The 11,599-nt window shown below is 40.7% G+C and overlaps 1 pseudogene; it reads right to left on the reverse strand.

Annotated features, from left to right (window-relative positions):
* Positions 1-10,993: 10,993 nt before the first annotated feature.
* On the reverse strand, positions 10,994-11,372 carry LOC127697052 (small ubiquitin-related modifier 2-like; annotated as a pseudogene).
* Between the last annotated feature and the right edge of the window lie 227 nt (positions 11,373-11,599).

An 11,599-nucleotide genomic window follows, 5' to 3' on the forward strand; every position in this document is an offset into this window, starting at 1 on the left:
CAATGGCAATTATATATCTCTCTTAGGCAGAGTTCCCTAGAAGACTAGAACTGACAGAATGCTATATAGATGTATAGGTATTGTGGACGTATAGTAGAATGGTAGATGTACAGGTATTTTAAAAGGGGATTTACTACAGTAGTTCACAGACACTTGAACCAATAGACACTTGGTATAACAATGGCTCCCTGTGCACTGGAGAAACTGAGAACCCCCTGAGCACACAGTTGGGGGAGCCAGATGCCTCAGCAGCCCCAGTCCAGCACCGAGGGCTGGAGGATGCTGGGAGAGTTCTTGGTCTTCCTTCCATCTCTGAAGGTGAGAGACCAGGCCAACTCCATCTTGGGTTGAGGCTCCATCTTAGAGAACCTGACGTAAGGTTGAACTCGAGTTAATCAACAGGCCTACACCTAACACTCATCTCCAGGTAACTCCCTAACAACCACCAATCAGGAGGAAAGCAGAAGTTACAGTTGTCCCTAAAGATACTTGCCTATGATGGTTAATGTTTTGGCTCCAGCACCAGCCAATCATTTTAAAGGGCTGCAGCTTCCATAATAGCCCCCACCCTAATTAAATGTGTGCCAAACTGGATACCCCCTTGCATGTTTGCTTTCCTCTATAAATGCTTGCTTGAAACTGGGCTCAGGGCTTCTCCTCTAAGTCTGACGCGTCAGTGACGATGCTGTGGCCTGAACTCAAACTTGAGAAAAGACCCTTGTGCAACTGCATTGGAATTGGCTCCTTGGTGGTCTTTGGGGGTTCTCAAAAGGGGCACAAAAAAAAAAGCAGACTCTGGAGTATGATGCTGGCAGAGCATGGCAGCAAAGCCACAGGAAGAATGGATGGACTCAGCAGCAAGAGGCAGAGCCAGACCAGTGAACAATCATGCTACACTTTCCCAGGACTTCGTCATGTATGTGCCACCTGACACCCTCCAAAAGTGCCACACGATCTTTTGTGTGTGTGTGTGTGTGTGCCCAAGCAAATCTTTTCTTTTTTTTACTGATATATTTTTTATTTACATTTCAAATGATTTCCCCTTTTCTGGGTCCCCACTCTCCGCAAGTCCCATAAGCCCTCTTCCGTCCCCCTATTCTTCCATTCACCCCTTCCCACTTCCCTGTTCTGGAATTCCCCTATACTCTTGCACTGAGTCTTTCCAGAACCAGGGGCCACTCCTCCATTCTTTTTGGACATCATTTAATTTGTGGATTATGTCCTGGGTATTCAAAGTTTCTAGGCTAATATCCACTTATCAGTGAGTGCATATCATGATTGATCTTTTGAGACTGGGTTACCTCACTTAGTATGATGTTCTCCAGCTCCATCCATTTGTCTAAGAATTTCATGAATTCATTGTTTCTAATGGCTGAATAGTACTCCATTGTGTAAATATACCACATTTTTTGTATCCATTCCTCCATTGAAGGACACCTAGGTTCTTTCCAGCTTCTGGCTACTACAAATAGGGCTGCTATGAACATAGTGGAGCATGTGCCCTTATTGCATGCTGAAGAATCCTCTGGATATATGCCTAGGAGTGGTATAACAGGGTCCTCAGGAAGTGTCATGCCCAGTTTTCTGAGGAACTGCCAGACTGATTTCCAAAGTGGTTGCACCATCTTGCAATCCCACCAGCAGTGGAGGAGTGTTCCTCTTTCTCCACATCCTCACCAGAACCTGCTGTCTCCTGAGTTTTTGACCTTAGCCATTCTGACTGGTGTGAGGTGAAATCTCAGGGTTGTTTTGATTTGCATTTGCCTAATGATTAATGATGTTGAACATTTCTTAAGGTGTTTCTCAGCTCTCCGAAGTTCTTCATATGAAAATTCTTTGTTTAGCTCCGTACCCCACTTTTTAATGGGGTTATTTGGTTCTCTGGGTTCTACTTTTGTACAGAGCCATATTGGGGCAGTCATGCACTTGGTCGGAGTTTGATTTTGGTCAAGGACAATCCCTGGCTTCTGGCAGGAATCTGCCATTAAGACATAATAGGGAAGTAGGTTAAAGCCGAATATTTATCCTTGGGTGGAGTGCTAAGAGTGTACTAGACTATGGTCAAGGTTAACTTCTCCCAGATAGCCTGGATCCTGCTCCACCTAGGGTGGAGTGCTCTAAGTAAAGTTCATTGTTCCTCCAGGTCTAGGAATTCCTGAATTAAGCAGGTGACGCACCCAGCTGCCTGAGCAGTCAAGACGAGGACCTCCAAGAGAAGCTAGACAACTTCCACTGGAACTCAGCCCGGAGTCTGGGGGGAAGGGTTTGCCCAAACTGTTAAAAGGTCTGGCGCCACTAAAGTTTCTGGCTTTGATCAGTGAATATTGTCTTGGCCATTCTTCTTTTCCGCCCCTTCCCTATTCATCCCTCAGCTTCTGTTCCAGAAACCCACTTTGTAATAGCTGCAGGCAGCTATGGAACCCAACATACTTTCTTGAGTTCTTTGTATATATTAGATATTAGCCCTCTGTTGTATTTAGGATTGGTGAAGATCCTTTCCCAGTCTGTTGGTTGACGTTTTGTCCTTTTGACGGTGTCCTTTGCCTTACAGAAACTTTGTAGTTTTATGAGGTCCCATTTGTCAATTCTTGATCTTAGAGCATAAGCTATTGGTGTTCTATTCAGGAACTTTTCCCCTGTGCCCATGTCCTCCAGAGTCTTCCCCAGTTTCTTTTCGATTAGTTTCAGTGTGTCAGGTTTTATGTGGAGGTCTTTGATCCATTTGGAGTTGAGCTTGGTACAAGGAGATAAGAATGGATCAATGCGCATTCTTCTGCATGCTGACCTCCAATTGAACCAGCACCATTTGTTGAAAAGACTTTCTTTTTTCCACTGGATGCTTTCAGCTCCTTTGTCGAAGACCAAGTGACCATAGGTGTGTTGGTTCATTTCTGGGTCTTCAATCCTATTCCATTGATCTGCTTGCCTGATATTGTACCAATACCATGCAGTTTTTATCACTATTGCTCTGTAGTAGAGTTTAAAGTCTGGGATACTGAATCCCCCTGAAGTTCTTTTACTGTTGAGAATAGTTTTAGCTATCTTGGGTTTTTTGTTATTCCAGATGAATTTGAGAATTGCTCTTTCTAGCTTTATGAAGAACTGGGTTGGGATTTTTATGGGGATAGCATTGAATCTATAGATTGCCTTTGGCAAGATGGCCATTTTAACTATATTAATCCTGCCAATCCACGAGCATGGAAGATTTTTCCATTTTCTGAGATCGTCTTCGATTTCCTTCTTCAGAGATCTGAAGTTCTCGTCATATAGGTCTTTCACTTGTTTGGTTAGAGTCACCCCAAGATACTTTATGCTGTTTGTAGCTATTGTGAAGGGGTCATTTCCCTAATTTCTTTCTCAGTCTTCTTATCCTTTGAATATATAAAGGCTACTGATTTGCTTGTGTTGATTTTGTAATCAGCCACTTTGCTGAAGTTGTTTATCAGCTGTAGGAGTTCTCTAGTAGAGTTTTTAGGGTCACTTAAGTATATTATCATATCATCTGCAAATAGTGATAGTTTGACTTCTTCCTTTCCAATTTGTATCCCTTTGACTTCCTTATGTTGTCTAATTGCTCTAGCTAGGACTTCAAGAACTATATTGAAAAGATATGGAGAGAGGGGGCAGCCTTGCCTAGTCCCTGATTTTAATGGGATTTCTTCAAGTTTCTCTCCATTTAGTTTGATGTTGGCTACCGGTTTGCTGTATATTGCTTTTACTATGTTTAGATATGGGCCTTGAATTCCTGTCCTTTCCAAGACGTTTAGCATGAAAGGATGCTGAATTTTGTCAAATGTTTTTTCAGCATCTAATGAAATGATCATGTGGGTTTTCTTCTTTGAGTTTATGTAGTGGATAGCATTTATGAATTTCCTTATATTGAACCATCCCTGCATCCCTGGGATGAAGTCTACTTGATCATGGTGGATGATCATATTTGTGTTCTTGGATTCGGTGGGCAAGAATTTTATTTAGTATTTTTGCATCGATATTCATAGGAGAAATTGGCCTGAAATTCTTTCTTAGTTGGATCTTTGTGTGGTTTTGGTATCAGCGTAATAGTGGCTTCGAAGAAGGAGTTGGGTAATGTTCCTTCTGTTTCTATTTGGTGGAAAAGTTTGAAGAGTATTGGTGTTAAGTCTTCTATGAAGGTCTGATAGAATTCTGCACTGAAACCATCTGGTCCTGTGCTTTTTTTGGTTGGAAGCCTATCTATGACCCCTTCTATTTCTTTAAGGGTTATGGTCTGTTTAGATGGTCTATTTGATCCTGGTTTAATTTTGGTAATTGGTATCTGTCTAAGAAAACGTCCATTTCCTCCAGATTCTCTAGTTGTGTTGAGTACAGGTTTTTGTAGTAGGATCTGATGATTTTTTGAATTTCCTAGGTTTCTGTTGTAATATCTCCGTTTTCATTTCTAATTTTGTTAATTTGGATACTTTCTCTGTGCCCTTTGGTTAGTCTGGCTAAGGGTTTATCTATCTTGTTGATTTTTTCGAAGAACCAGCTTTGGTCTTATTGATTCTTTGTATGGTTCTCTTGGTTTCTACTTGATTGATTTCAGCCCTGAGTTTGATGATTTCCTGTCTTCTTCTCCTCCTGGGTGAATTAGCTTCTTGTTCCAGGGCTTTCAGTTGTTCCATTAATCTTCTAGTGTATGCTCTCTCGAATTTCTTTTTTGGAGGCACTCAAAGCTATGAGTTTTCCTCTTAGCACTGCTTTCATTGTATCCCACAGATCTGTGTATGTTGTGCCTTCATTTTCATTAAATTCTAAGAAATCTTTGATTTCTTTCTTTATTTCTTCCTTGACCAAGGTATCATTGAGTATTGTTCAGTTTCCATGTGTATGTGGGCTTTCTGTTGTTTTTACTGTTACTAAAGACCACTTTTACTCCATTGTGATCTGATAGGAGGCATGGGATTATTTCAATCTTTTTATATTTGTTGAGGTCTGTCTTGTGACCAACTATATGATCTATTTTGGAGAAGGTACCATGAGGTGCTGAGAAAAAGGTATATTCTTTTGCTTTGGGATAAAAAGTTCTATATATATATATTTGTTAACTCCAATTGGTTCAAAGCTTCAATTAGTTTCATTGTCTCCCTGTTTAGTTTCTGTTTTCCTGATCAGTCCATTGGTGAGAGTGGAGTGTTGAAGTCACCCACAATTATTGTGTTAGGTGAAATGTGTACTTTGAGCTTTAGTAAAGTTTCTTTTATGAATGAGGGCGCCCTTGTATTTGGGGCATAGATGTTCAGGACTGAGAGTTCTTCTTGGTGGAATTTTCCTTTGACCAGCAAGTAGTGACCTTCCATGTCTCTTTTGATGACATTAGGTTGAAAGTCAATTTTATCTGAAATTAGAATGGCAACTCTGGCTTGTTTCCTGGGACCATTTGCTTGTAGAATTGTCTTCCAGCCTTTTACTCTAAGGTAGTTTTTGTCTTTGACACTGAGGTGTGTTTCCTGTATGCAGCCAAAATGTAGGGTTCTCTTTACGTAACCAGTCTGTGAATCTATGTCTTTTTATTGGGGAATTGAGTCCATTGATGTTAAGAGATATCAAGGAGTAGTGGTTATTGCTTCCTATCATTTTTGATTTTAATTTTATATGTGTGTGGTTATCTTCTTTGGGTTTGATGAAAGAAGCTTAATATCCTGCTCTTTCCAGGGTATAGTTTCCCTCGTTGTAATGGTGTTTTCCCCCTATTATCCTTTGTAGGGCTGGGTTTGTAGAAAGATATTGTGTAAATTTGGTTTTGTCATGGAATATCTTGGTTTCTCCATCTATAGTAATTGAGAGTTTTGCTGGGTATAGTAGTCTCAGCTGACATTTGTGTTCTCTTAGAGTCTGCATGAGCTCTGCCCAGGATCTTCTAGTTTTCATGGTCTCTGGTGAGAAGTCTGGTGTAATTCTGATAGGTCTTCCTTTATATGTTACTTGCCCTTTTTCTCTTACTGCCCTAAGTATTCTTTCTTTGTTTAGTACATTTGGGGTTTTGATTATTATGTGACAGGAGGTATTTCTGTTCTGGTCCAGTCTGTTTGGAGTTCTGTAGGCTTCTTGTATATTCATGGGCATCTCTCTCTTTAGGTTAGGGAAGTTTTCTTCCATATTTTGTTGAAGATATTTGCTGGCCCTTTAAGTTGTAAATATTCACTCTCATCAATGCTTATAATCCTTAGATTTGGCTTTCTCATTGTGTCCTGGATTTCCTGGATGTTTTGGGTTACAAGCTTTTTGCATTTTGCATTTTCTTTAACTGTTGAGTCCATGGTTTCTATGGTATCTTCGGCATCTGAGATTCTTTCTTCTATCTCTTGTATTCTGTTGTTGATATTTGCGTCTATGGTCCCTCATTTCTTCCCAAGGTTTTCTATCTCCAAAGTTGTCTCCCTTTGTGCTTTCTTAGTTGTTTCTAGATCCTGGAAGTTTTTGCTCAGTTCTGTCATTTGCTTGTTTGTGTTTTCCTCTAATTCTTTAAGAGATCTTTGTGTTTCCTCTTTCATGACTTCTGCCTCTTGATCAAAGTTCTCCTGTATTTCTTTAAGTGATTTTTTCGTTTCCTCCTTATTGGCTTTTGTATTCTCCTGAATTTCTTTCAATGATTTTTGTGTTTCCCTTGTAAGAGCTTCTAATTTTTGATCCATTTTCTCCTGAATTTCTTTAAGTATGTCCTTCATGTGTTCCTGTACCAGCATCATGACCAGTGATTTTAAATCCAAATCTTGTTTTTCTGGTGTGTTGGGGTATCCAGGACTTGCTAATGTTGGAGAATTGGGTTCAGATGCTGCCATAATGCTTTGGTTTCTGTTAGTAATGTTCCTCCATTTGCCTTTAGCCATCTAGTTCTCCCAGGTGTTAGATGGTCTTATTGTCACTGGCTGGTGCTTCAACCTACTGTGGATCTTTAAGGTTATCTCTGCAACACTGGATGACTGGGTTTCTTCTGGCACAGATTACTGATATGCTGCCTTTCTCTTTTGTGCCTTTGGAGCCCTTCTCAGTCTTGCCTCAAGCAATGTTATACTTAGGTTATCAAGGTCAACCAGGTGTTCTCTGTCTGCTCTATTATGGAGTGAAGATGTTGTGGTGGGGGTCACTCCCTCTGTTGATTCTCACATAGGACACAGGTCCTGTGATGGACTGGCTTGCAGATGAAACCCCTATGTGCTCAGTTCCTGAGTGCAGGCAGACTCCTGGCAGTTTGTACCACCAGAAATCTAAAGCTCAGGGTGATACAGTACCTAGTGATCCTTTTCTGTCCTGGCTGGCAGCAAATATGGCCTCGGGGCTTCTCTCCTTCCGCAGCTCCCTGGAGTGCCACGCGTTCTATGAAAGTGTCTCTTCCCCTCTGTTGATCCTTCCTGGGAGTGCCTTCACACTCCTACCCAAAGGCTTGTTTGTCTCTTAGTGGTTTTCAGATGTATCAAGTGGACACTCAGGATTAACTGTCACAATTTCTTCATGATATCAAAGCACTTTCATGTCTTAGGCTGACAGCGCCCACGCCACTGTACCGAGTATCAGGCATAGGCCTGGGGGATTAACAAAAAACACAGACACGGGTCATTCTGCAAGGAGAATGCCAAAGCTTTACTGAGAGACTAGCAATATATATACTAGAGGCCAGGGAAGGAACAGGAGAAAATAATTATAGACATAGGTCAGGCACCTGGGAAGTCCGTACCACACCAGGCAGGAAGGCAGGAATCAAGCTAAGCCACGGGATGTTTTGCTCTCAAGAAACCTGTGCAAAAAGCTCAGCTGGGGGGTGTTGAGCCAAGCTCTCTGGTTCCCAACACTAGGCATCCTTGGTGCTTGTCTTAGTCAGGGTTTCTATTCCTGCACAAACATCATGGCCAAGAAGCAAGTTGGGGAGGAAATGGTTTATTCAGCTTACACTTCTGCATTGCTGTTCATCACTAAAGGAAGTCAGGACTGGAACTCAAGCAGGTCAGGAAGCAGGAGCTGATGCAGAGGCCATGGGAGGATGTTCCTTACTGGCTTGCTTCCCCTGGCTTACTCAGCTTGCTTTCTTATAGAACCCAAAACTACCAGCCGAGGGATGGCACCACCCACAAGGGGCCCTCCCCCCTTGATCACTAATTGAGAAAATGTCTTACAGCTGGATCTCATGGAGGCACTTGCCCAACTGAAGCTCCTTTCTCTGTGATAACTCCAGCCTGTGTCAAGTTGACCCACAAAACCAGACAGTACAGTGCTCTTTATTAATCTCAGTTTCCTCTTGATTTCCTGGAAGCCAGAGTCTTACAATCTTCATACTTTTGCCTTTCCAGAACCATATAGCAAGTAGCCTTTTCTTATCCCAGTAAGTGCATCTTTTAAAAATCCCCACTTCTGTCTGCACACATGTGAGTATGGGGGAGCACGTGAATGTGTGTAAGTCAGGGGATAACCTCTTGGATGAGCCTTGCTTGAGCCTAGCTAGGCTTCTGTTCATTTTCTGCTGCATAATGCAGGCTAGCTGGACCACAGGGTAGTAGGAATTCTGACTCCCTGTCCCATTTCACTGTAAGAGCTCTGGGATTGTGGACACACCCAGCTTTTCAGGGCTCCTGAGTTATGTCTTCATTCTTGTGTGGCAAGCACTTTACCAACAGAGCTATAGCGGCCAACTTTTTTTTTTTTTTTTTTTAAATCAGGATTCCAGGGATGAAAATGGTTATTAGGTTTGCACTATGGGCAGTTTTACCTGCTGAGCCCTGCATCTTTTTGTGGCTCGGCAGCTCATTAATTTCTAGTATTGAACAATCTTCTATCTGGATATTCTATGGCTAATTTATTCTTTCATTGGTTGAAGGTAATTTTGGGTTTTTATTCATTTTGGTAATTGCCTAGTGTGGTGGTGTGCATCCTAGCACTCTGGCAGGAGGATCTTTGTGAGTTGGAGACAGTCTGGTCTACATAGCAAGTTTCAGCTATGGACAGCTGGGACTACAAAAAGAGACTCTGTCTCAAAACAAAACAAGTTTTTGGTAATTGCCAACAAAAGTGTTGTAAATATTTGTTTGGCAGGTTTTTGTATGAATGTACATTTTCTTTTCAAGTAGAAATTTAAGGGTTTTTTTTTTTTTTTTTTTAGAAATTCAGTTATGTTGGATGATGTTTTGTTGAGGAGGCAAACAGGTAAAGGAGTGTTTTTTTGAAGTGGACATGGGTGAAAGGTTAAGACTTGTGAAGGGATGTTTTAGTGAAGTAGAAATAGGTGAACAGATGTTTTGTTAACTTAAACATGTGAAAGGACATATGATAAAGGACTTTTTGTTAATGACACACATATATTAGTCTGTCTTATATTGTGTAGTTGAGGTTTATTTGTCAAGGCTCTATAGAGATAAACATATCAAAAAACTTTTGGTGGTGTGTTTGCGGCTTTTTTGTCATTTTGATGGAATTAGGTTGATTGACAGAGCAATGTCAGCTGAGACAGACATATGTGTTAAGGCAAGACCCGTGGAGAAGAACACGTGCTGTTTGGAGGGAATATAAATAGGATTCTATGGACAATGAAGGAGACTAGACTGACTTAGGCTTGTTGGTAGAATTAGTTGTGTAATGTTTGTTGGTCTTTGGCTTTGTTGATCTTTTTTTGTTGAGAGAAGTATAGTTGAGAACTTTTTTTTGACATTATTGTTGGCCCTGGTCTCTTTTGTTGACTTGAGCCGAGGCTGAGGCCTGGCTGTCTCTGTTAGGCACTGTCACCATTGCTGATTTGTGTTTGTTATCTCAACTCTTTTGAATTGGACTGTATCTGTGAAGTGCTTACAAGTGGATCAGCTGATCTGTGAACTAAATTGTTGATTTCTTCACAACACAAAATTTGTTCCAAAAACCCATTACTAAATAGATCTACTCTCCTCATGTCCTTTCTTTCCCACCACCTCTGGTGGGTGGTAGGTTAGAAGGGGTGTTAAAGTATTTAACAACCATCATTACAAATAGATTCAGAAAAACATGAAGTTGCACATTTCATCTGTGTAAATATGAACTGTAGATACAACTTCTCTGTTATCCGGTGAGAACATTTCCAGAGTTGTAAGATGCTGTCTTCTATCTCCCACAGTGGCTTCATTATTTTGTCTGGATGAGAATTCCCATTCTGTGTGTTCAACCAGCATTTCATCGTGTTGGTATTTGGGATTTTGCTCATTCTAAAATTGCAATAGCATCCCATTTTTTCTTTTCTTTTCTTTCTTCTTTTTTTAAACAAGAAGTTTATTTAAACTCAAGATGTTTGACTTGAAGGGAAAACTATCTAGGATTATTTTGTTCAAGAGTAATTTATCCCTACTTAAAGACAGATTGCCCTACATGTAACAGGTATGTACAAGAAAGTTAAAAAATTGTGCTTGATTTTACAATGATAAATGAAAAACATTAAAATTCTCCAATCAAACAAGGTATGCAAAGATTTGGTGTTGTTGGGTTCTTTGGTTAAAACAATGAAAGCAAGATAACTCACTGGAATATAAAGATAGGAGTTGAATGAGCGTGTCACTAATGGAGAAGGGGGTATTTTCACAGACACAGTGCTTTTCCCCAGACCATCTCCATCTGATGTCAACCAGAACAGAACACTGACCATTTAGTTTAAAAAGGGAAAAGAGAGCTGGAGAGATGGCTCAGCTGTTAAGAGCACTGACTGCTCCTCTGAAGGTCCTGAGTTCAAATCTCAGCAACCACATGGTGGCTCACAACCATCCATAATGAGATCTGATGCCCTCTTCTGGAGTGTCTAAAGCCAGCTACAGTGTACTTACATATGATAATAATAAAAAAGATCAATGTTTGTGCACATACACCAGTTACTTTATGTACAATAAAGAAATGGGGACAGGGAAGTGAAAGAAGAGAGAAAACTATACTGTAGTAGTCAGGATATGGCAGGACCAAATTGCTGCTTTCTAATTGAGAATGTATTCTTGGTCTACAACAAAATTCAAGAGTAAAGTCTCAGGCTCCCTTTTTAGTTGATACCTCCAGTCTGCTGCTGGAACATCAATCATATCTTCATCCTCCATTTCCAACTGTGCAGGTGTGTCTGTTTCATTGATTGGTTGCCCATCAAACTGGAATCTGATCTGCCTCATTGACAAACCCTGCTGTTCACAATAGGCTTTCCTTAGTTTGCTAAGTGGTTTATGCCTCTTAATCTTAAACTGCACCACAGAACCATCCTGTTCCGCCACCTTCAAATTAATATGATCGTTGTTCTCAGTCTTGACTCCTTCCTTGGGTTTCCCCATTGACCATGGTGAACACTGGAGTCTCCTCAGCTGCCGCTTCATAAAAGAGGCACCAGGTCTGCACTGAAGGAGCACACAAGCAGTGCGGTAGAAGCCCATTTTTTCTTTAAATGTGTTCAGGTGTTCTGTCCTCTTTTATTTGGGCTGTTTATTTTCCTATAATTGACCTATTAAATATATAAATGTTCTTTATACATTTTAGACAATAACATTTTAGCAGACAGGTAGTTTGCAAGTAATGCCATATTTTTCAATCTGTAGCTTAGCCTTTCATCCTCTTGACACTATCCTTTAAAAATTATTTCAATTGTTTTAATAATAGAATG

The sequence above is a fragment of the Apodemus sylvaticus genome, chromosome 12 (assembly GCF_947179515.1).
Source record: "Apodemus sylvaticus chromosome 12, mApoSyl1.1, whole genome shotgun sequence".
Lineage (NCBI taxonomy): Eukaryota > Metazoa > Chordata > Mammalia > Rodentia > Muridae > Apodemus > Apodemus sylvaticus.